This window comes from Onychomys torridus, chromosome 12 (assembly GCF_903995425.1).
Source record: "Onychomys torridus chromosome 12, mOncTor1.1, whole genome shotgun sequence".
Lineage (NCBI taxonomy): Eukaryota > Metazoa > Chordata > Mammalia > Rodentia > Cricetidae > Onychomys > Onychomys torridus.
This window is the reverse complement of record NC_050454.1, coordinates 30,618,271-30,646,021: the sequence shown is the minus strand read 5'-3', so window position 1 is coordinate 30,646,021 and position 27,751 is coordinate 30,618,271.

Sequence of the window (27,751 nt, the reverse complement as noted above, 5' to 3'; positions counted from 1 at the left end):
TTAATTGGGGTTACTATTGCTGTGATCAGCCCTATGACAAAAGCCACTTGGGGAGGAATGGGCTTATTGGGCTCACACTTCCAGATCACTGTTCATCACTGAAGAATGGAGGATAGGAACTCAAACAGGGCAGGAACCTGGAGATAGGAGCTGAAACAGAGGCCCTGGAGGGATGCTACTTACTGGCTTTCTCCTCGTGGCTTGTTCAGGCCGTGTTCTTATAGAACCCAGGATCACCAGCCTATGGATGGCACCATCCACAAGGGTTGGGCTCTCCCCATCAATTACAGGTTTTAAAAAAATGACTTACAGGCCTGCCTACAACCCGATCTTAGGTAGGTATTTTCTCAGCTGAGGTTCCCTCGTCTCAGATGACATTAGCTTATGTCAAGTTGACATGAAATTATCCAGCATTGGGGCTGGAGAGATGGCTCAGAGGTTAAGAGCGCCAACTGCTCTTCCAAAGATCCTGAGTTCACCCACATGGTGTCTCACAATCATCTGTAATGAGATCTGGCACCCTCTTCTGTATACATAATAAATAAATAAATAAATAAATAAATAAATGAATGAATGAATGAATGAATATATATATATAATCCAGCACAGTTTGACCACTTGTCAACTTGACATATAAAAACATCACCATGAAGCCATAATCTTTCCTTTGTTATTAATCCCCAAGAACTCATATTAAAAATATATATTACTTTAAAAATCCAACAGTCTTTACAAATTCAAATACATTAAAAATTCAGTCTCTTTAAACTAGCCAATTTCTTCAAATCCAAAGTCTTTTAAAACTTGAACTCTTTCAAATGTGAGCTCCTATAAAATAAAATATAAATTAAAGCCAGGCAGTGTTGGCACATGCCTTTAATCCCAGCACTCAGGAGGCAGAGGCAGGCAGATCATTGTGAGTTCGAGGCCAGCGTGGTCTACAGAGCGAGATCCAGGAAAGGAGGAAAGGCACCAAAACTATACAGAGAAACCCTGTCTCGAAAAACCAAATGTGTGTGTGTGTGTGTGTGTGTGTGTGTGTGTATGTGTGTGTGTGTGTATTAAATACTTTCTGACTTCAAGAGGGAAGAACCAGGACAGAGTCATAATAAAATCCAAGTAAAACCAAATTCTATAAATATAAATAACTCAATGTCTAATGCCTAGGATGCACTTACCATCTTCTGGGCTCCTTCAAGTCACGTGGGTCACTTCTCTGACTCTACACACACACACACACACACACACACACACACACACACACACACACACACAACTTGTCTTCTATGTGCTGACTGCCTCCACTCCACTGCTGCTGCTGCTCTTGGTGGTCATCCCATGGTACTGACATCTCCAAAATGCTGGGGTCTTCTGCTGTCTCTGGGATGTACTTTCACCAATAACCCCGTTAGGTTCTCTTCATGCTGCCACTTCTCAGCTTCTCTGCATGACCCCTTCAGTCCCATGCCCTCCACTGCCACTGAGGCTGCACCTTCACCAATGGCCTCTCCTGACCTCTCACAGTGCCAAGGCTCAGCTGCTCTCCACAACCCTTTCATGCCTTTAAAGCCAGGACCACCTACCTGGCTTTTACATATTACCAAGTTCAGCTGCTAGTGGGGTGTACAACCTTGGCCACCTCTGGAATGCAGCTTCTGTGTGCTAACTCTCTAAATATTTCTTGGAAGATTTAACCTCAATGATGCTGGTCTTTTTCTTAATCATGTCTAACTTCCCAGCTCCAGCTAACCAGCATCAAGTATCCCAGCAAAGCAAACATTTCAGTTTATTAGTTCTGGTATCTTGTCAATCCCAGCTATTCTTCAGACTCAGCTAACCACAGAACCTAAATTCAAAACAACAAAAGGCTCTGAAAGAGTCTTTAAACTTCCTCTGGAACTTCATAAACCAGGCCTGCATCCTCTGCATTGTCCCCAACATTCTTTTTTTTTTTTTTCCTGTGTTGTTTTATGTACTTCATATGTAATAATAAAATTATTACTAATTTCAGAGGTTTAATTGTTTTACTAAATGTGCAGAGGAAATTTACGTGAAACTTCAGGGGAAATAATAAAATCCAAATTAATATAGATTTGTAGATCCCTGTCAAAGAAGTATGATGAGCCATATGTTAAAATAAGTTCATATATTTAAAAAGTGATGAATTGGTGGGGCTGGTCAAGGGGGAGACTTTATCCTTTTTTCATTTTTTCCCTTTATTGAAATTACATTATTTTCTCATACAATAAATTCTTATTAAGTTTCTTTTCCCTGTATAACTCCTGTTTCTTTCCCACTCTCCAACCCCACCAGCACCACCTACCCCTGAAATCTACTCCCTTCCTGTCTCTCATTAGAAAAGAACAGAATTCTAAGAGATAACCACCAAACATGACTAAAGAAAATATAATAAAATGAAGCAAAAACTATCATATAGAAGTTGGACACAGGAATCCCATAGAAGAAGAGTCCCAAGAGCAGGCAAAAGAGTCCAAGACCCTCTTATCCTCATAGTCCAGACTCCCATAAAAATACGAAGCAGCTATAATGTGTACACAGAGAACCTTATGAGGACCCATATAGGCCTGTGCTTGCTGTTTCAGTCTCTATGTACTTGTATGCACCCTGCTTAGTTGATTGATAGGCCTTGTTCTCCTGGTGCCCTCCATCCCCTCTGGCTCTTACAATCATTCCATCTTCTTGTCAGTGGGATTCCCTGAGCTCTAAGGGAAGAGACTTGATAGAGACATCTGACTCTCTCCTCATAAGGTCTACCTGTGGGTCTCTGTATCTGTTCCCATATGCTGCCAGAGGAAGCTTCTCTTATGATGACTGGATAATGCACTCATCTATGAGTATGGCAGAATATCATTAAGAGTCATTTTATTAATACTCATTTTTTAGACGATAGTGTTTCTTTTACCATAGGTCTCTGGGCTATCTATCTAGTATCTGGTTCTTGGTTACCCTGAAAGAAGTACTACAATGGAGACAAATTTCTAAATGGTCTTATTGAATAAAAAACACAAAGACAAATACAGAGATAAAAGCCATGGAGATCAGAGACAGTGACAGCCACCAGCTAACTTTATCTCATCATGCCACCATAGCTTCCCAAGGGAGAGCTTCTTCCTGTCTCACCTGCACCTTCATTGCCTTGCTTTTCAGCCTTCTCATTGGCTCTTTGCCCAGCTAACTCACTTCCTTGTCATTGCCTGTCTGTACAGACCTCCATCCAGGTCTCTATGGTTGGTACTGGGATTAAAGGCATGTGTCCCCATGCTTGGCCATTCCCTAGTGTATCCTTGAACACACAGAGACTCTGTTTGCCATGTGATAAGATTAAGGTCATGTGCTACCACTGCCTGACTTTTGTTTATGGCTTGCTGACCTCTGATCTCCAGGCAAACTTTATTCATTAACATACAAATAAAATATCACCACAATTCAGCACAAATAGAATATCATCACATTACAATCTCACTACTTGGCCATATATTTTTTTAACCTAAATGTTACAACAAATAAATCAAGGATGGGGCTTTGTAAAAAGTATTTCTGTTCAGTATAAGAGCACTTGACTAAATCACAGTATTCTGGGAGCATTCATGAGTTGAGGAGTCATGAGATGAGTTTAAGGGAAGATAGCTGGGGGATGGGGGGAAAAAAGGAAAGGGAAGTGATATGATTTAAATGAAAAACACTTAAAAATAAATAAAAGGACATAAATGAAATGAATAGAATGGAGTAGCAGTGCTCTGTGCATATTCAGTGTCCCTCAAGCAAAAGGAGAGCATGATGTATTCTGAGCATCATATCAGAGGACTTTGCACCAGTTGTTTCATCTAACTCAGGCTTGCTCCTATTAATCAATCCCAGGCACACTCTGCAATGAGATCTTATGGTGGAATTTTCTTAATTGAGGTTCCTTCCTCTTAGATGACTTTAGCTTATGTCAAGTTGACATAAACCTACCCATCACACTCCTCTTCAGCACAGATTCCTGAGCATTGAGAGGAGGGACAAGATAACAACATTCTATTTATGGCTACTTCAAGAAAAGGCTTCTGTGATAAGGGTTGACTACAGCAACATGTCATTAGTGACTATTTGATCACTATGCTCATTTAGTAGAATAATAATAGTAGTGTTTCTCTTAGGACTCATGAGTTATCTAGTCTCAGGTTCTTGGTCTCACTTACAGTGTCAGCCAACTTGTGTGTTCTACCCTGGGGAAGACAATGGTCCCCTTCTCTCAACATTTAATGACAAAAAGACAGGAATTTGAAACAGAGCGAGGCAGGGGTTGTATGTGGGAATTATTGGAGGAGGAAAAGGGAAAGAGGAAATTATGTAATTAGATTAAATTTTTTAATTGAAAAATAATCCACTAAATCCAATTAATACAGCTTATATTGCATGGATATTAGGTCATCCATACAAACATGGGCCACCTGCCAGTGGTTATACCACCAAGAAGAATGTCTTTCATTCCCTCAGCAGCTGTAAACTTCCAGTGGTTACTGAGTTAGATGTGTGGCCTCATAAGCTCTTCACCCATCCAAGTTTGTATTTATTTATATTTCTCATTGATATAAGACAAGGCAATAACTTGGACTTACATCACTTCTTCTAACAATAGCAGTTCTTCCTTTCTTTGTCACTAAGTATTAAAAACTAAAAGAACATAAATAATGTATTTCAATAAAGCAAAAGAAATGAGCACATAAAAACACTAAAGGCTGCAGAGATGAATTAGTGGACAAGAACTCTTTCCTACTCTTGCAGAAAATCTGGGTTTGGTTCCCAACACCCACATAGTGGCTTTCCATTGTCTGTAACTCTAATTCCAGGGATCCAATGCTCTTTCCCTGATCCTGCACACACCTGTATGCACATGATGCACTCACATACAGCCAGGAAAACACACATAAAATAACATATTTTACTAAAATTGATTGTTATATTCTCATGGTACAAGAGATTAGATGATTGCATAATGGCAAGGAAAAGGGCTATAAATATCTCTTGATGATTAAGAGAATGTGATGCTCCTGCCAAGGACTTCGGCTTGGTTTCCAGCCCCCACATGGTGGCTCATAACTGTTTGTAACTTCAGTTGCTGGGGTTCCAATCCCCTCTTCTGGACTCAACAAGTTCAAGGCACACATGTGATTCAAATACATACATGTAAACTGTCTCATACACATAAAATAAAATAAATCATTCTTACAGTAAGAAATAAGTGTAATTCTAACAAATGCAACACAAAAAGATAAGAACACCATACTTACAGACTCTATAATCATTTGAAATATAATTTTTAATATTCCCTTCTTGTCCTTCAATATTACTTAATAAAGTTATTTCAATATTTAAGTCTTGAGTTCTGCATGTAGACCACACCTCTATTCAGTATTCAGGAGGTATATATGAGGAAATAGAAAATTATAGGCTAATCTGGACTTCAGAAATGTCTTACTTTAAAAAAAAAAAACAGAAAACTTTAATTTTTTTTAAATTGTTGATGGCCTATTTTTGTTTATCTATAGACTTTTGCTTAAACTGGTTATAATAATTTTATTGAAAGACATATATGATATACAAAAATGATAACATCCCTCCAAACGCAAATGGAAATGTTAGTGTTCTTTTATATTCACTGAAAGGAAAAAAATCTCCTCTCACCAAGAAAAAAAAAATACTTAATGCTGAAGGTTTTAAATCAAATCAAAATAGACACAGTCGGGTTTTATTCTGAACGTTGCTATTTTAAGACAGGATATTTCTGCTTTCACTGACCCAGTAAACTTTGCACCTAAAATAATTACATAGGCATGTAGAGTTACATATACACAATTGTATATCTTATTTGTAAAAAATGATTTAAGACATTGAAAACCAAGCAGCATACAATAGTGACCTCAAACCTATTGACAAATGTTTTCACTTATTGCATATTTTTTTTTTTGGTGGGGGGAGCACTTTGGCATAGGCTGAGAAACTGAGGCAATGCTCAACATATTGTCAAAGTTGAAAAAAACAGAGCTGGAAGTCAGAGGTGAACAAAAGGTCTTGAGTTCATATAACAACCACAATGACATGTAAAGATTCCACTAAATGGCAATCAGCACACTTAGTCCCTGTTTGAGAGAAAAGAGCTGAGGCGCAGCAAAGAACAACCCAAAATACTATGGGAGAACAGTGTCCATAATCAGAGATCTGGTGACAGGAGCTGCCAGCATGAGTTGGATGAGACAATCTTGTAATCACCTAGTACTTAGAGTACTGGTCAGGAGAGTTGACCATCAGGAATAATCACTGTTACAATAAATAAGACTTTTATGCTCCTCAAAATCATCTTAAAAGAAAGATAAAACCTTGTCCAATAACTGGACAAAATATAGAAAACATCTGTCTAGATCATAAGTTTATGAGTACAGAAGTCCCATCAAGAAGGTTAAGCTAATAATTGGTATCGAGTCGGAAGTTATGAGGCAGAGAAAGCATCCAAATGAGACCCTCTTTAAAGGAAAGTATCACATTGCTAAAATTATGGATAATTGTCAGATGTGAGAATTAGAGAATTATCCATTATACATTTTTTTCTCATTAAAATTTTAAGTAGAAACCAGCTAGAAAAAATAGCCAAAACCAATATAAAGTTATAGGTGTCAGAATGGTACTGTCTGTGATGGCAAACACAATGATCAAAGTAATGGCAGTTTCTATATCACAGGAGAAGAAAGCTGGGGGGTGGTGGTGGGGGAAGATACAGGCAATGGGAACTATACAAAGGGAAACATAGAAAAGATAAATTCAGGCAGTGGGACCCAGACCCGTCCTTAGTGCATGAGCTGACTGTTTGGAACCTTGGGTTTACACAGGGACACTTTGCTCAGCCTGGAAGGAGGGGACTGGACCTGCCTGTACTGAATCTGCCAGGTTGAATTGAATCCCCAGGGAAGTCTTGGCCCTGGAGGAGATGGGAATGGAGGGGAGGGTCTGGGGGGAAGTTGGGGGTGGGAGCGGGAGGGGGGAGGACAGGGGAACCCATGGCTGATGTGTAAAATTAAAACACAAATATAATAAATAAAAAAGGAGAAAAAAGGTAATAAAAAAATAAAAGTTAAAAAAAAAAGAAATGAACTAAGTACTATGAAGAATATAAACCTATGTGAGGAATATAAACCTACCTTTTGTACAGGCAGAATCCATGAAGAAAGGAGGGAGAGGGAACCTGAGAAATTACCAAAATAATAATAGCTCAATATTTCATAAAATTGGAAGTACAAATCCACATATCTAAAAAACTCAGGTCCTCTCAAAACCAAAGAAAGAAAGAAAGAAAGAAAAAATGACACCAATGTCCCTCAAAGCTGATTTCCTCAACATTAGTCATCAGGACATCCTTACGTGAATGGACATAAAAAAGAAACATATACAGAAAAACCACCCGAGGACAAATATACATTATCAGAAACAGTTCAGACAAGTGGTTAGAAGGACGAAAAAGCAAAGTAGTCCCAATTTAGGATTCCGATAGAGTGAAACCATATTCAGGATGCTTCCTCAATGGGACTCTCATGCATTAACTGTAGAAGTATTCAATGGACACAGAGGATCACTAAAAGAAATGTTATAGGGAGTCCTTATGAAAGTGGAAATTGCAATGGATGGGCATCAAGATCTACACAAAGAAATGGGCACTACTGAAAACAACTGGATAAACATAAGATAAAATCCTTTATTATTTAAGGACCTTAAATAGTACCTGTTAAAAAGCAAAACAAAATATAATGTAGAGTTTGTACCAAAAAGTAGAATATATGAAAGAAGCATACCACTATTTAAGAGGATGGATCTATAAATATAGCTTGGAAAGTCCTTATCCTCTACCTGAGTTGATACATAAACCTTTGAAGCTAACCATCATTTGAAGATATTTATTATAAAGCTTAAACAATAACTAATATAATAAAATAACAAGTTATAGCTGATGAGCTAACAGCAGGAAAAATAAAATACTATGTTCACCCAAAAGGGGAAAAAATAATAGGAGAAAAGACAGATAGAACAAATAAAAAGCAAGAGATGAGATGTCAGGTGCAAATACACAAGATAAGTCATTACCATATGCATTGTAGACCACCACCTCCAGAGAGTGGGTCAACAGCTGTGTCCAACATTCTTCATGACTCATTTCCTGTATTACTCAAAACAAACCTGTCAGGAGATGGCTACGTTTTCACACTTTATAAACATTTAATGAAATGATAATATTTTTATTTCTTTCTGTGGGAAGTCATTGGCAAAGCTAGCTCTAGATTCAGAAAAACAGCTGTCAGATGCTGTTAAACACTGCTGAGTCAGTTTCTCTGAGCAAATGGATTTTTGCCCCCCTGTACACATGAGTTATATATTTCAATAAATGCAAACCCTGTGGGAAACCATTTACTCTTACTGCTTCATATACTTGACATAATTTCAAAATGAAATGGCTAAATGTTTAACTCTAAATTTGTTGTCTACATACCCATTACATTTCTTGATTCAGGTCTTCACACTGAATATAGTTTCCCAAATAACTGAGGTCAGAAAGAACAAATTTAGAAAGATCATCCACTATCAGACTAACCAGTGGTCACATTCAAATTACAGCCTGTTTATGCATGATGCATATCAATTCCTATTCCTTGCTATGAAAACTGAAGCTGATTTGGAAAACAGAATTGAGTTTAAAAGATATGGTTTAGGTAAAGATAAACAGACACATCATTGAGTGAATACAAAAAGACAATGCACAAATCATCAGGAAAGATAAAGATAAAAACCATGACACAAGTACAGACTCGGCCAGCATCCTCAGAGTGGTGGGGTTTGCTATGGAATAAATAGTTTGTTAAGGTTTATACTAGTCCTTTGTGGAAAGAAATTCCCCTCATTGACCAGTTGCAGATGTCTCCACAGTTCCTGAAACACTCACACACACACACACACACACACACACACACACACACACACACATTATGTAAGCAAACTAAACTTCTAAGCAATTCATAGAAAGAATAAGCAAATTTCATATTGGAAAACATTGAGGATGTCATGAAGTAGTGCCAGAGAAACCCTGTGCAGTATACATCATGAAAGAAAGCAAATGTGGAACTAATGTGCTTGAAATTTGAATCAGTTGTGTGCTTTTATGCAGCAAACAATTTCTCAAATAATTTAAAAAAATAATTAGTCATGGATTGGGAAAATTTTATTGTAAACTGCTAAATAATACTTTAGCTTTCTAGACCTTACACTTCCTGTCCCAAGTAATTAATTTTGCGATTGTATTATGGAATTAGTCATCTACATGCAATGTGTTAAAAAAAAATCAGTGTGTTCTATACTACCCCTGTTTCATAATAAACTTCACATGGAAAACCAGGTCCTGAGTTAGATTGGAACTTTAAGTCCAAATATTGTAAACCATTAAGGAAAGGATAGTTTTTATAAATACTGAACAACACTCAAGGATGTGTTCTACTTATAAGGCCTACTCTCAAGGTATTCTCTTAGATATTTTTTTTTATTTTGACTGACTAAATATGCCCTGAACAGAGATGACATCAACAGACATACCAACAAGAAAAGGAGGAAGCTTAAGAGACCTCATCCCTAGACAAAGCACTACAGAAAGCTAAAGGATGACGACAGCAGAAACAGCCTCCTGTAGGTCATTTTAAAAGTGAATTTTTCCTAGTCCTGAGAGCAGACTCAACTGTTTTAATAAAAGAGAAGATAGAGAGAGTCAATGTTACTTTATGTTAGTAAAAACTGTACATCAAAACTACATTAAATAGTGTGAAATTGAAGTTGATCTGTAATCATCCATTTACGAATGAATATTCCAAATAACCAAGAGTCTGACACATATTAAAAAGGGGGTGTAGCATAATCAAAATGAGTTCACTCACAGGGATGAAGAGATTAAATTGGAAACTCACGGAAATATGTCAAAGTACAGAAAAAGAAATCTGTGATAAGAAAAAATCCTACCAAACTTAGAATATAAACAAGGTAAAAGTATTAACTTAATAAAATAATAAGCAAGATCCCATGAAAATTTTATAGTTAATGACAAAAGTATTAGGTCTTCCAAATAACAATAAATCAGAGAAACAGCAGAGTTACTACATATGTATTTTACTGGAAAGGCTGGCTAACACAATGATGCAAGAAGAAATGGAGAGATAAAGATTTGAAAGAAGGAAACAAATTATCATAACACGCCAAGCATGTGCAGTCTACAAAGAGAATCCAAGAGAATTTGTAGATAAATCTTGGAAGAAGGGAGAGAGTTTGGTAAATTGGCATGATGTAATCTCAACCCACATAAATGATTAGCATTTATTATATCAAAAACATCTAACTTGAAAATGTAACAACACTTTTTAAAAAGCACCTCATTTGTAATGACCTACAGGGATCCTTGGCATGAATATGAAAATATTAATAAATTTTTTAATTATTATATTTGTGTTTTAATTTTACATGTCAGCCATGGGTTCCCCTGTCCTCCCCCCTCCCATCCCCTCTCCCACCCCCACCTTCCCCCATCCCCTCTCCTCTATTCCCATCTCCTCTAGGGCCAAGACTCCCCTAGGGATTCATTTAAACCTGGTGGATTCAGTACAGGCAGGTCGAGTCCCATCCTTCCAGGCTGAGTATAGTGTCCCTGTGTAAGCACAAGGTTCCAAACAGCCAGCTGAGAATACTGTATAACTTCACTGAGAAGTAAAAACAGCTTGCATGGAGAGAGATTTCATTTTCAACATGAAATAATGGAATCTTTTAAAACATCCAGTTCCTCAAATATATAAAAATAGATCTGAATGCATTTTAATGGTGTGTGGTGCTCATAGATTTATTAGTAAAATTTACATGTCAACTATTTGTGTTTATAAACCCTGAAAAATAATTTTTTCTCTGTGTGGGTGTGTTTCAATAAAGCCACAGCATCATACAACCAGAATTAAGATACGATTCTCCAAATGGAGCTCAGATTTCTTAATATTTAATTCAAAAGGTACTGATGACACCATCAATATGAACATTCAGTATTTTTCCAATTATGAAGTGGTACATGCTTATCATCAAGTACAAAAATAAAAACAAGAATAAAGATTTGAAAATTCAGAAAAATACAAGCCAATAGCAAAAAATGTTAAAGAAAAAGAATGCATAATTTTGCCATTATTAGAAGCAGTGTTACTATTTGGTGCATATATTTTGGTTCTTATTCTAGGTGAATTTATCAGATAACATTTTTCCCTCATTTTATTTTCATATTCTGTAGATAATGTCTTTGGATGTTCTCCTCCTTTAATGTGTTTACTACAGAGATATGAAAGCATAGATTTGTACATTGCTGCTAAGAATGTCAACAGTGTATGCTTAACCTTCTTACAAAGGGTGAATTGAGGAATCTGTAGAACAAAATCTAATACTAAAGCCAGGTCTGGTGGTGCACACTTGTAATCCTAGCACTCAAATAGATGAGAAAGGAATGATTGTGACCTGAGGCCATACTGGGCGACATATGGAAACCTCATCTTCTAAAAACCAAAACTCAAAAACCAACTGTCAGAGTGAGATGCACACTGAGCATTCATGTATGGCCAGCTCTGGCTACACAGGCATATTTATTTATTTTGCTCTAGCTTGATTCTTATTAGCAGCTTCCTGTTTGCCAATGACTTGGTAGAAAAGAATTTGTCTTCTTCATAACATGAAAATACAGCTAACTTAATTCATTATTTTTTTCCAAGTTAAAAACAATTCCCTGTTATCATCCATTTAAGCAGAAAAGGCCAAATTCTACTATCTGTCTTGTAAACAAGTGACTAAGCCTTCATTTAATAATACATCCAAGAGAAATGGTTTGTTACAAATAATAGCTTAAGGGAGCTAATCCCACCTGAGTGCAATTCAGAAAACAATACTGCTATCTTGTGCTCAACCATGAATTTTACCCATCATGGAAGGACCAGAAGTATGTACAACTTTACAGCATGGTCTCAGTCTTACTCCATCTGGCCATTTTATTACTTGTGGCAGCAAAGGTAAATTATGATTTATAGTTGACAGATTATGATAAAGGACATTGGTGCTATCCTAACATCTTCAGACTCCTCACATTACCATATACCAAGGCTTCTGGATGGGGTGGGAATATGCCACTTATCCTGAATCAGCTAAAACTGAACACTTCCCCAAAGCTCACTGCTACTCCCCCTCCACCTCCATAGTCCAGTTCAAAAACCGGTTCACATGGTTCTAAGAAGAAGGAAGTCAATTCTCTAATTACTGAAGGACAATTGCCCTACAGACCACTCTGTTCTGCATACGGAAATGAACATGATTGGGAAATAAGTCTTTATTTTTGGCCAATTATCAAAAATTGTGTTTCTAAACCAGCATGATTTAAACAATTAAAAAATGTCCTTTCCTTTTTTGAGTTTCATTTTTCTATGTATTCTGACTAGTAAAAGCATGAAATGAGAAAGCTCTGCTAGAGACCATTGTCACTCCATTTTTTATTTACTTACTTTTAAATTTTTATTACTTCTTTGAGAATTTCATACAGTATGTTTTGATCATATTTACCTGACCTTGATCAATAGGTCATTTTTCTGTGTCAGAGTCCTACACAGTATGGCCAGGAGATGAGAAGATAAAGAGGATAGACAGGAAGCTGGAGTCAGTAGGTCTTGCACCATCTGTGTCTCATGCCAAGCAAGCTTATTAAGAAGTGTAGCGTCTTATATACTATTTCCAAGGGAGAAACAGAAAGAAGTAAGCAAAAATTATCATATAATGGGATGAAGTCAGTGGAAAGCTAATCAAACAATGTTGCCCCAGGGGAACACTAGATACCTTTAAAACATTAATGATGAAGCACACAATGGCTTTGGGGCTGATAACCAAAGCCCCATACAGTTGGAAGAGGTGGGTTATTAGGATCCAAAGCCACAGCTTCCCCAAGGCCCTGGCCTTAGGCCATTACCAGCTCTGTCAAACATATACCCAATATAGAACATCAGGACCTGGGGGGAAACCATGGATCATCCCAATCTTCAACATGTATCCCATCATTTTAATAAAAATGAAAAGCATACAAATTCAATTGTTTTGATAGTTAAAACAATGGAATTTTTAAAACTATGTTTCATAAGAGTATATTTTCTTATACTATAAAATACATTTCAAATATATTTGCTTCTTTTCATAATTTTGTCCATTGCTGAACTTCATGGTCATGTTTATGCTTCAATACTGTGGTGTGTACTGTGTGGTCATCTTCTATGATTCAGGATGTCAGTAGTATCCATGTTACAGTTACCATCAGAGTAATGATTCTTGTCCTCATGAGTTAACATCTTGGATAAGAGTCAAGAACTGAACAATGGTAGTTTTGAAGTACAATGACCAAAGCCATGGTAACATGATGTTCCCTGGAGGTTTAAGGGGTGAACAGTTGGATACTATACTAATAAATATGTATGTTAAAGACAAGACTATAGACAGAAAGAGAATCTGGAATCCGGAGAGGAATAAGCAACATCTGTGTAACAGTGGCTTGTTAGAGAGACAGTGTAGAAGATGAATGGATACTGTAGGCAAATTCCTGGAACAACTACTGCTGCTACAGAGACCCATGGCTGGTGTGTAAAATTAACACAAGTACAATAAATAACAAAAAGAGTTCTATCTTGATACAAAAAATAAATAAATAAAAATAATAAAAAATAGGAAAAAAAAGAAGAAGAAGAAGACCCAAGGTTGGTTCCTAGCACCCAAGTCAAGGGTGGCTCACAACCTCCACTAACCCGAGCTCTAGGGCATCTGAAACCTTCTTCTGGCCTTCTCCACTACACACAAGACACAAACTAACATGTACACATGAATATTTAAACAGATACATGGTTCATTTAGTACATAAGTACACAATTTTAAAAAGTTTAATTTAAAAAAGAAATACCAAGTGTCTAGTATAAAATAAGTTATCCCTAAAGACTCAAAGATGGAGCTAAGTCATCTATTTTTAGCAGTTTTTAATTTTACTCTCACATACTCATTAGTCTGAGGGGTTGTCATTTTGAAATTTTCTATTTCCAAATAAGAAATTTACATGCTTAGATTTAAAGTATGTAAAATTAAAATGAATATTGGTTCCCTCTAATATCTTTGCTTTGAGGCATTTGTGTACATGACCATGAATACATAATACATATATATAGGAATTTAGTTTGCAAAATATTGAGAAGTTTCTTTTTATTTCTCCTGCTTAACAGGGAAGAGCCTTTCCCCATTCAGAAATTGTACCTACACATAGGTAAAGGCTGCATTTCTGCTGAATCAGAATTGTGCTCAGTCTTCTTACTAACAATTATGGACTCACTGATTATATGCAGTCTTTCTTATGTAAATCCTATTTTTTCATCCAGACCAGATTTTTATTCTCATATTTACCAAACACCACCACTGTTTCTTTTATTATTGAAACCTGTGACTTCAATTATCATTATATATGGGTCATTATCATCTCCCTGATGTTAATGTTTAATGTTCAGCAATTTTAGCCAAATTATATATATATATAATATATAATAATATATATATATTTAATCTAGAGAAAATGATTACAAAAATCATTACACAAATGGCCTTTCATCTTTCTTGTCCCTGAATACATAACATTTACAATGTGATGCACTAGGTGAAGCTCATTTCTCCACAGTTGAGTCTGGACTGGAATTTTAATTTGCTTTGGCTAATAGCATATTATGTCAGTTCTGAGCCCAAGAACTCAGGTAGGCTTGCATGCTTGCACTGAAAGTCAGTGCCATTTCAACAATCTTGGGCTTGCCTGTTCTACTGTGTAGGAAAAAGTGAGATGATGATGAGTATTCCACCTGAAGTCTGGATCTTCCAGTCCTTAGCCAACTTGAGAACTGACTGCTATCACATGAGCCCATCTGAGACCAAAAAAACCACATGGTTGAACACTGCTCAACAACTGTTCAAACATACAGTGAGACAAATGATAGACTTTCTTTTAAGCTATTAAATTTGGGATGGGTTACATGCAACCAAAGACAGTTGGTATATCTAATCTATGCTTCCATAATGCTGTCTCTTAGAATATTGCAGTGTTTGGTATACTATAATAACTTTATTCATTTAGTTCAAATTAAGACCCATGTTCTGATTTAAATGTCTAACGAATAAATTTTATTTATATTTTAAAGTGAAAACATGTTGTACTTTTGAACAAATATCAGCAAATATATCTATCCAGATGATTATCTAAATATCAATTCAACTTGTTTGAGCCTTCTTTTTCATTCATGCATATACCCAACAAGCCTAAGTTGCTATTCTAGTTTTACCAGTAATACTAAAATGTACTAAAGACCCTATTAGAAACTATGAGAAACAGATTATAAATGTTTTATAAGTTGAAATTTAGAATGCTCTTTATGGTATAATTAACAGTATCACCATTTTTTTTCTTTCACAGGAAAGTGAGTCTTGAGATATTTTCTTAACGTCTTCCAAGAAGAAAAAGGGGATATTAAATGAAGACTGTCATTATTACTTGAGAGCCAAAGTTTAACCAAAAAATATAGGGAAGAAGCAGGTTTTCATATAGTATTAAATGTTATTCATTCATCAAGTTCAGTTGAAAAAAGACACACTATTTAAAGGGCATGATTCTAAGCTAATGTCCTCAATCAATACAACTCCCTATGCTAACCTATTGCAGTGATGTTGTTACAATAGAGACAAATTTAAGTGGTGAACTATGGATAAACACAATAATGAATCTTATTCATCTTTGGTTTACTAACTTTGAAAAACTAATGTGCTCCTTCAGAGAAAATGTAAAATTGTAGATTTAAGTTATAAAAGAGAAAAATAATCAGTTGGGAAACTAAGTGCAAATACATTTATAGGATAGTAAACTATTGCTATGCAATGCTGCATATCAAGTATCTACAACTCCAGATTTCAAATGTTCTAAAAAGGGGGGGGAAAGGTTAGAAAGTTGATATGTACTCCAGGGCAGCAAAATCCCATTAAACTAATATGAACCTAGTTATTATATTTTTTCACACAACTTAGTGTAATTATTTGTACATTAATTAAAGAAATATATCTGATTATACAGTTCTGACTGAATCATTGCAGTAGCAATAGAGACTAATTTTATAATATATAATGTGTTTACTGAATAAGTTTTCAAAACTGTATGAACAGACTAATGATGAGTAGGAAGATTGAATCAGTAATAAAAATCCTCTAATTGAAGAAAAACCCAGGACTAAACACATTATGACTGAATTCTGCCCATACTTATGTAGAATTTATATCAAATTCTCTCAAACTCTTCCAAAACATTGAAAAGAATAGAATACATTCAAGTTTATTTAGTGATGCCAGTAATTCCCTGATATTACATCCAGATAAGAAACTACAAGAAAGACAGCAACCGAGCATTATTCCTAATGAACAAATATGTTAAAATTCTTAACAAAATGCTAATAAGAAAAAAATATTAGCATCACAGGCTTTATAACACGATAGTAAACATGGCTTTCCCAAATCTTTAATGAAATTATGTTAATTCCTTATTAAATTTTGGAGGCTAGTAACACAAAACATAGTTCATAGCTCAATCTATGAAGCAAGCATTACCAGAATACTGTCTTAATGAAGACATTACAGGACAGAGAGTCCAGTATCTCTTAGGAACATAGCTGTGATAATCTTTATTAAAATATTAGTGAAACAAATCCAGCAATAAACACATACTGTCTCACTGGTAGATAGAATTTAAATATGCAAGGCTAGCTTAATATTTAAAATTAAGTTAATACAAACATCATATCAACAGGTTGAAAGAGAGGTCAGCCCCTGGAATTGGCACAGGACACCCCCAGACACCAAATTTTCAGCACAAAGGAGATTTATTACCTTGAAGGAGCAAGTGGTAAGGAGATGACAATGGCTGTGGCAGCAGCAGCAAACAAGGAAAGCAAGAGAGGCAAGGGAAGCAAGAGGGTATTTAATCGGCACCCAATATGGGGCAAGAATTTCCACATAAAACCTGAGAGTTTAACATTTTTAAAAAAGGTTCTAAATTGAATCTAAGAGCAGCTTCCTGGTTCATTTCACTCATTACAGCCACAGTACAGATATATGCCCCTACTAGCCCTGCAACTGGCTTCAGTGGCAACATGGCGAACTCCTATGATCTCTCATGTGAGGTGATCCAGAGGCTTCTTCCAGCCACTGTCTGCAAGCTTGGTAGCATAGCTGTGGGCTTGAAAACACAGTTCACTCTACTTAATACTGCTTCCCAGAACTGGGAAGGTAAATGTGACTCATCAGTACCTGTGACTAATTGGTACCTGTGCCATGTTGGAAAGCCAAGTAGGACAGAGCCAACTATCAAAACTGTGCTTCAGCTCTAGCCATGTAGTTCAGCAGTTTAAAAACTCCCCTGGTCAAAAAGGATTATAGATATACAATAAAACAGATTCACATATAAAAAACAAAAACAAAAAATACCCTCTAATCAGTTTACAGTGTGTATAAAAATATACATAGGCTTAGAAGAAGAGGAAAAGGAGTACACACAGTTATATAAAGAAATTGGTTTAAAAAATAAAGGCTTTAAGAGACATTAAAATTAATATAAGAGAAATATGCCATGTAAAGATGGAAAATACACAGATAGTCTATATTCCTGTGTTTTCTTTGAATTTCTTGACTGTTAATGAGCTAACTGTAGAGAGACATTTGATTGCAAAGGTTGCTAAGTTAAACCAACATATATATTTTAAAGGTGTCTTGACTTCCAAATTTGGGTTTAAGGATATGTTGCTTTGGAAAAAGGGTTCTGTTTTTTTTTTCCCCACAGAAGATGAGAAGCTGTGGATGGCTTTCAGACTAATATGGTTCTATCAAGGAAGATCCCCTGAGAGGTCTCCAATGAGAGTGATGGCCCAGATGATCCAACATCCAGAATGGCTTCAAGGTGTCTCACTGTGATGATACAGCTTCATGGACTACTAAATCCAAGATTTAACCATAATTCTAAACTTTCTCAGGATCCCCAAAAGATTACCAGCACCACCAATCAGCAGTAAGTAGTATGAAAATCTATGCCCAAATTCCCAAAATATTGTTTGTGAATGTTTGTTTTTATTTAAATGGGGTTGGTTCTAATAGTTAACAGTCAGAGTCAATCTCTTTCTAATGAAAAAAAGGGGGATATGATATGTAAATGATAAAAAAGATTAGATAATTGAATCTACTTTAATCCAAAAAAAACCTGTTAATCTCAAAATACTTTACAGTGGTATTGATTTTGGTTTATTGATACAAATTTAAGGTCAATGTTGTTATATTGTATGTACATTTCTATTCTTGTTTAAGATATGTTTATGCAACTCATTTAAAATGTAATATATCATCAAAAAATACAGATTAATAATTCAATTAGGTAGGTACTTGTCAAATACTTCAAAGACCTACAGAATATGGCATTTAAAATGTTTTAAGAACTTATACTTTTCTGGACAGTGAGATACATCTGCTCCTGGCAGCACGAGTTTACTTCAAAGAGGAAGATGGACAACAAAGACACTCTATAAGGCTTTTATCTTCTTGTTGGCAAAACTGGACCTACAGAACCCACAGGAAACTGACCAATAAACTTTGCAAAATCAAGGCAAGATGGTCCTTCAAGTTCCTGCTTCACCAAGGAAACTGCTAGCATTCTGCAGGACACTGAGGAAAGTGACTGATGGTCTTTGCCAAAATATGCTAACAGTTCTTCAAATTTTCTGATTCACTGAAAAAAAAATCTACCAGATACTCTAGGCCTATAGGCTGAAGATGGATGCCCCAATGTTACAAAAGAACTTTGAGAGTAATAGAGAGGGCAAGAGAATGAGAGGTGGCAACCCACACAATGGTTGACTAAAGATGTGAGCAGAGTGCAAGAAAGTTTTGAGGTTTTGGAGGTGGACATGTAATTTCTATTTAGAGGCTGAGGAAAGGATGAGGATGGATGCAAGACTTTTATCTGCGTAAAAAATAAAAACAAATGATTTGACTTACTGAAACAAGGTTAGTGACTACAGGGCTGGGCTATTAAACAAATGGGTTATTTTTCTATGGAGCATCATGAAGAAGTATAAATTGCATTGAAAATATAATACATTACAAAATTAAATATGTAGGCATATGTGTAGCTAAATATGTACAAGATTTAAATAAGAAAAACACAAATCTGATTTAAGAAATTAAGCAAACTAAATAAGTACAAAGAACATCCATACTATCAAAATGTCAGAGTTCTCACATTGACCTATAGTTCCAGCATATTCTCTGTCAAATCAGTAATCCATTTTGTGAATATTGAACAATAGATTCTAATCTTATCAAAATGTAAGACCCAGAATAGCAAATACAAAAACAAAGAACAACAAAGCTGGAAAATTGACACTAATCAATTTTGATACATTCTACAAAACATACTAATCAAAGCAATTAGGTATTAGCAAAGCAATAGACAAATAGAGTACTAAGACAGGATGAAGAGCCAAGAAAGAAATTCACATGAATATTTTCAGCTTGTCTTTAACAAGTAGTAAAGGCAATACAATGAAGAAAGGAAAGTCTTTTTAAAAAAATGATTCTGGCTGGGCATTGGTGGTGCATACTTTTAAGCCCTGCACTTGGGAGGTAGAGGCAGGCGGATCTCTGTGAGTTCAAGGCCGGCCTGGTCTCCAAAGTGAGTTCCAGGAAAGGTGCAAAGCTACACAGAGAAACCTTGTCTCAAAAAGAAAAAAAAAGATTCTGAAATTTAATATGCAAGACTGGTTTAATATTTTAAATTCAATTAATACAAATTGTTATATCACCAGGTAACAGGAGAAAACTGATAATGACATGATAATATCAATAAAAGCAGAAAAAAATCACTTGACAATACTGTGACACCATTTAAGACAAAAATCAGTAAACTAGCAAGAAAGTGAAACTTCTTCAACTTGATAAAGAACATCTATAAAACCCCACAATTAATTAGAAGCAATAATTAAAGCTTATCTCCCTGGATAGTACAGTCAGCTATGTAAAAAATTTAAAAATATATATATATTGCATCCTACTGAAACAAAGTTACTTTAGTGGTTACAGGACTAGGCTATAAAACATCTCCATGTAAAAAATTTTTAAAAGGAATCAAAATAGGTTTCATTTACTTCTTAAAATTAAGTCAAAATAGAACATAGGTGTAAGTGTAAAACAGAAAAGTGTAAAATTGCTGTGTCTGGAGTCATGGCTCAGCAGTAAGGAGACTGGCTGCTCTTGTTGAGAAACTAAGCTCCATTCCCAACACCCATATTCCTGCTAACTACATTCTGTAATGCCAGTCTCAGAAGATCTTATACCTTCTTCTAACCCCCATGAGTACTGAATGCACACAGTGCACAGACATACATACAAAACACCCATACATATAAAATAAAAATGAAATTAAAACCTGTAAAATTCCTGTAATATGGGAGCAAACGTGGAAGATGACTTAGTGTTCATAATGATCTTCTGGACACAATGTTGAAAACATGAGATTAATCTTTGCTCTGTGAAATACACTATCTTCAGAGATGCTGCTCTTGCCAGGCTTCCCAGGCTCCAGAGGACAGACACAACACAAGGCATATCCTGCCACCACCAAGTAGACTCAGTGCATTTAAAAAAAAAAAAATAGTTCATAAAGCTGAAGAGGAAAGTGGTGAAAGGTATGGTAGGAGTTGGAAAGGAGAGGATATGGGATAGTTTTGAGACAACAGTATATGGACTGTATGAATTACTGAACAGTACATTTCAAAGAGAGAAAATAAAAATAGTCAAGTTCTGAGAAATGATACTTATAAAGTATATAACTGATAGGGACTTTTATCCAAAATATACAAAGAAAACAAATGACTCACAAAAGGAAAGATGTTTATGTGACAAAAATCACAATGAAGCTAATAGATGTATAAAGAAGAGCCAAGAGACCAATATCTTCCATATATTACAGGACTTCAGAGGAAAGGCCACTGAGAATATTGTATCTTACATAATATTTTAATGCAAACAATATAAGTACATATTAAAATTATTAGTTTTGGGGGAACAGAGGGAAAATAAAAATACAAGTGAGCTAAGGTTTCACCTTCCAAAGTACGTTGTAAACAGATATGACTAAAGGTGATAAATAAAGAGATAAATGTATTGTTTGTGGTTAAAGAATAATGAAAAGAAAGTTTATATGAAATACTTATGTATGGAGACTAAGATTAAGATAAAGAAAGTTGGTCAGAAGCTTATTTTAAATGATCTTGATAACCATTTTAAAAATGAAAAGTAAATAAGACAAAACTACTATGATGACAGTAAACTTTTGTCTAGAAAATCATTGTCACTTTAGATCTGAGTGGCCTGAAAGTGGCTTGATTTACATCCAGGGGAGGCTCGAAGAGATCCAGAGTCCCTGTGTTCTAGACAGACAACCTGCCTCATTCTCAGTTGCTCATGGAGGCCAACTTGTCTTAAGGAATCCTAGGGAAGTGAATTACATTAGAACAAGAGTATGGGGCAATCCCATAGAGCCTTATAGGTCACAGCATGAAGTCTGACTTATTTTATGATGAAAATGGGAGATAAGGGATTTAAACCAGTGGAAAGACACTCTGCTTAAGGTTTAAAAAGCCAACACCATACACAGAAGTCTGAAGGGGTAAGAAGAATGAAGCAGAAACACTGGGGTTCCTGTCATGAGTAATGGATTAAATTTTGAAATTCGGTGCTTATTATAACTAAATCAAGCATTGTTGTGATGATTTGTATTGTCTACTTGATAGAATGTAGACCCACTTGGGCACATCTGTGAGAGATTATCTTGATTATGGTCATTGAAATGGGAAGACCCAACCACTGTGGGTGAGACCCCAGACTGGATCCATTGAGAAAGAGAACTCAGCAACAGAACTCATTCATTTTTTTCCTCTGCTTCCAGATTTACAGATGAGGTGTGGCCACCTGCTTCAACTGAGGTCATGCCTACTTGATTTCTCCAGATGATTGTGTCCATGACCTGTGATCCAGAACAAACCCTTCATCTCTCAAATTGCATTTGTCAGGGTATTTATCACAGCAACAGAAAATGTAACTAAGAAGCTGATACTTAGAAATGAAGGCACTGTTGTGACAAACCTGATCACTTGACCAGTAGGCTTTTAAAACTAGTTTTTAGGAAAAATACAGAAGATTTGGAAAAGCCCTTGAATGACATCAAAATGGCATAATGGGCCATTCTGGTGAGAGCCTGTAAATAAATGCTGAGAGAAGCATTCATGAGATTTCAAAGGGGAATGAAGGCTTGATCAGGAACTCATTGAGGGGTGATTCATGCAATACATTGGCCAAGAATCTGTCCTCATCCCACTCACATCCTGATAACTAGAGTAGCATGGAATTGAAAGATGATGGACTAATCTGCTTATCAGAGGCAAGGTACATAAGCAAGCTGAGAGTTTCCACTAGGAAAGTGAAAGTACGACAGTGAAGAATTGCAGGAGCGGCCCTAATAAACTCCCCTAGTAATGGGGGACACAGAGCCTAACCTGACCATCTTCAGTACCAGGCAAGTCTCCTTCCAGCCAGCATCAACCCAGCCACAAAACCTTTGACTTATAATCTGTTTTTCTACAAGATATGCTAAGGAAATGGTGGCATAGGACTTGTGGAAGTGGCCAACTAATGACTTGTCCAACTTTAGGCCCATGCTACTAAGAGGGAGCCCACACCTGAGAATTCCTGGATGACCAGGAACCAGAGGCAAAACACCCCAGAGATACAGGATAGAATCAAATATGGCTTGGGGATAAGAAAGTCAGTTAAATGATTCCTATTGATTTATTGATATTCTTCTCTCTCTCTCTCTCTCTCTCTCTCTCTCTCTCTCTATATATATATATATATAAAGTCCAATTGTCATCAGATATGGGTCATCCAGTAACTGATGGGAGCAGATGCAGAGACACACAGCTCAACACTAGGCAGAGCCAGGGAAACCCTGCAGAAGAGGGAGGATAAGGTTTGTAAGAGCCAGAGGGGTCGAAGACTCCACAAGAACACAGCCCATGTAAAATCAACTGAGCAGGATTCATATGGGATCACAGAGACTGGAGTGACAAACATGGCCCCTGTATGGGTCTGAGCTAGGTTCTCTGAATATGCCTTATGGTTGTGCAGCTTTTCTTGTGAGACTTGCAACAGAGGGAGTGGGGATGCCACTGACTCTTTTGCCTGTGCTTGAGAGCCTTCTCCTATTGGGTGGCCTCATCCAGCCTGTCCAGCCTTGATACGAGGGTTTGTGCCCAGTTTTATTGTAACTTGTTAGTCCATGTTCAGTGAACATCCTGGGGAGGCTTGTTTGTTTGTTTGTTTGTTTGTTTTTAAAGGCAAATGGAGGAGGAATGGATCTGGGGGAGAGCTATAGGGGAGGAACTGGTAAGAGCGGAGGGAGGGGAAACTGGTTGGGATGTAATATATTAGAGAAGAGTGAAAGAAAATAAAGGTAAAAAGAAGAAAGTGAAAGAGATGAAGTTCCTATAGTTTTAAGGGGATCAGCACCATTAAAGAGTAACCTAATGCTAAGCACTGAGACAGTTAGAAGGGTGCCTTGAGGACAAGACGACCCATCACATCCTCCATTTTGTAAAGTTCCATATGAAAGGAAAGAATAGGAACTAAAAATGTACCTGAGGGGTTCCCCACTCCTCAAAAGTAACCCCTGGGGTCAGCACAAAGGATCTGAACTTGAACTGTATTCCAGTGAGGGCAGACTCCATCCCAAACTGGCAGCTGAACCTGTCAATGCCATGCATTTGGTACTGGGGTTTAGAGACATGAAGCATGTAAAACAGAGGATACCATGCTCTGCGGTTTCAGAGTTTCAGAGAGCAGCTGAGGACAGGCAATATACAACACAGTCAGAATCACTTCAAAAGGGCCCTCAGAGGCTATTAAATGGAGACGCCAGGATATTTCATGATGTGAACCACCCTCCAAGAATGACAGCTATGAGCATGGAGTAAAGCTGGCCAAGGGATGGTCTACATAGGCAGCAGACAGCAGCACTAGAAAGGTGTAACTTCTCAGGCCCTTTTGAGACCACTCAATTTCTTATTTATTTTCATTCATTCATTCATTCATTCATTCATTCATTCATGCACATGCTCCTGTGTCAGGGTATATGTGTAGATGTCAGAAGACAACTTGCAGGAGTTGATTTTCCCCTACCATGTGGTTTCAGGGACTGAACTTGTGATTAGATTGGGTAGTAAGGACTTTTATCCACTGAATCATCTTCTTAGCTAATTGTTTGTATTTCATAGGCATTGACATTTAAGAAACTTTAGGCCTTCAGAGTGTTGGAATTATTAAAGATCATGGAGACTTTTAAAGTTGTATTGAGTAAATTTTATATCATAACATGGTCATGTGACTAACAAGATACAATAAAAGGTCATGGCCTAGAAGTAATATTTGCCTATCAAGTTGACAAGGGTGGTATTTTGGTGGCTAGTGTCACCTTGACAGAATTTAGAATCACCTGAGTGATAGGCCTCTTGGTATTTCTTGATTACATGAATTGAAGTGGGAAGATATACCCAGTGTAGAGAGCATCATGCCCTGGTTGAGATGCTAGTCTATAAACAAAACTGATTAGCAGTCTGTATTCTTTTCTTTCTTTCTTTTTTTTTTTTTTTTTTTTTTTTGCTTTCCTGGTGGCCAATGTGATAAGCTATGACAAGCTGCTTCAAATTTCTACCACTGTGGCTTCCCACCAGTAATAGAAAAAGGTGGCCAAGATGATACTTCCTCCTAAATTAGACATTGAAGATGAGGAAAAGGAAGAAACATCAGAGCTCAAACAGCAGGGTGATTGTGACAATATTAACTAATCTCACAAAGACCAGTGACACTATATATTTTATTTTACTATTTTTGCAGCATAAACTCTGAATTCTCTTTTATTCATTCTCAGTGTGGTATAGCCATTAGAAACTTAAGTGAAGTTGTCATACATGATACTGAATAAATCAATCTAGAGATGAGAAAAATGATAAAATTCAGGGTATACTTGGTACTCATCACTGTAAAAGTGAATCTTAAAGCTGAAAGGAGTTCACTTCAGGGGACAAATGTGTAATAAACCCTGTAGATGCTCATTAATGCTTGTGTGCATGGTATTTACCTAAAAACTCTGTATGTTTATGTTGGGTGCTCTCAGACCACCCCTGCTTCTTGACTTGCTAGAACTCAGCCTTAAGAACTCAGCACACAGCCATATTCATGGTTATGATTCATTGCAACGAAAGGATGCAAAAAAAAACAGCAAAAAAGGGCATATAAGGCATTGTCAAAGAAGTGTGTCCAGCTTTTTGACACTACAACATTATGCTGTCATCTACAAAGTTCATACTTAAGAACCACATGATCAAGTTATGAAACAAATCATCCAAAAGAATGCCATAAAGTTCTAAGTTCATAAGTTTACATTGGGGCATATTTATAGCTATCCTCACCCTCCCCTACCAGGTAAAATGGGCAAGGGTATCCTCTCTCAGAAGGATGAGAGAACATGTCTAAGTACTTCATCAGTGAGCTGTGATAGCAAGTGACATGTTCACATCCAGAGCCTAGCTGTTAGATACTCAGTGCTGAAGGCTTTTACTGAGGTGAAGTACATGAACCAGCAGCTACTACATGGCTTAGGACAAATATCCAGCTGTGCTGTGTTCAGCACAGACCATGCTGTTTTCATAAATAGTGTGGGCACATGTCTCTTGTTTAGGAGCCCGAGAGGCCACAGAAAGGAGCATTTCCATAGAGAACAGGAAGGATCAGAGTATAAGAACCAAACCCTGGGAAAACCAGCATTTAATGGTCTAATGGACAATCCCTTACACATACTTACTTACCTTATTTTAGTCTGATCTGATTTTTCTCTATCATGTAAATAAGTTTTAATAGCTGTTTTCTTTATAAAATACTTCTCCCAGATGGCATCACATATTTTTTCCTGGAATGTTTTTCTTCATATATGTGTTGCATTCTCCTTCTTACTAGTTTTATTGTGTGCCTCAGGATTGCTCTCCAAGCTCCCAGCTGCTGAAAGCTGAAGGTGCACCTCATTAGCATTTAATGTTGGGTGCCAAATGTAGATGTAACCATCTTATTAAATAAGAAACACAGAACCAATTGCAGAGTTAAAAACCACAAGGTCAGAGCAAGAGCGGAAAACCTTACCCTTCACTGCTTCTGCTGTCCTTCCTCTCCGCAAGAGACCTACTTCTGTGTGTCCTGTCTATTTATAGACTTTCTGTTCTGTTTTCTCATTGGTTGTAAACCCAGCCACATGACCTTCTCGCCACTGCCTGTTTGTACAGACCTCAAGTCCTCTATGGTTGGTATTGAGATTAAGGCATGTTTCTGCCATGCTGGCTGTGTCCTTGAACACTCAGAGATCTACCTAGCTCTGTCTCCCAAGTGCTGGGGTTAAAGGCGGGTACCACTACCACCCAGCTTCTGCTCTGGCTTTCTCTGATCTCAAGGCAACTTTATTAACATACAAATAAAATCACATTTCAATACAAATAAAATATCACTATATTTAGCTCTGTCTCTAATGTACAACAGTTGCTCAAGAGAGAGGGAGAAGAGAAGGAGAGGAAGAGAAAAGGCAGGGACAGCTAGGGTAAGGTGAGAAATTCATTTGAGAAAAAGCAAAATGAAACTGAAAAAAAAAAACTTTAAGGTGAATGTGTATAAACATTCCTTGTAACTTAAGGCACCCATGACCTCCTTAGATTGAAAAGATTTAAATCCTAGAGTGTGCATATTTAATTTGCCTTTGCCTGACTGGTGTTATACAAATCTATAAACCCTGCTTTCTGCATCCAGAAGTACCTGAGAGCTGGAGAATGAAATCTCTAGATATTGTTTTGTTCCTCTCTCCCCTGAAGGCTCTGTTGAACTAACTAAAATGCAAGATTTCCTGAAGGGAGAGTGAGAAAAACATTTTAAGGGAATAATCTTGTTTTTTGTAAAAATCTTTATTTTTAATGGTTTTTTTCATCAAATTTTCTTATTGAGTTGAGGGAAGAAAATTGATACAGAGATCTTGAGAATCTAATATTATGTAACTAAGTGGGAGGGTGTTATTTTTATATATGTGATTGTTCACTTCACTTGCAAGAGAAATGTTGTATGCAAGATTCACCCAACCATTCTCAAAATTCTCATGAGACTCCAGGTCAACTCTGGATGAGAGGATTAATTAGGACCTGCCTAGAAAATAGCAGAGCTATTGCAGTGAGGCATCTGGCTAGGCTGGAGAGATACTCCTCTACTCATTCCATATAAAGTGGTGCCTGGAAAGAATCTTCCTCAGGCTGTGGTGAATGAGACATCGCGGAAAGTTGGCAGAGTCACTGTACCACAGCTCTGCAGTCCTCCTGTGCTCCCAGATGTTTCCTGCCTTCTGCACCACATACAGCCTGCACTGAAGCCTCTCTGTTTTCTTGTAAATGCATCTGTTGTAGTTGGATCCTGTCTCAGGATC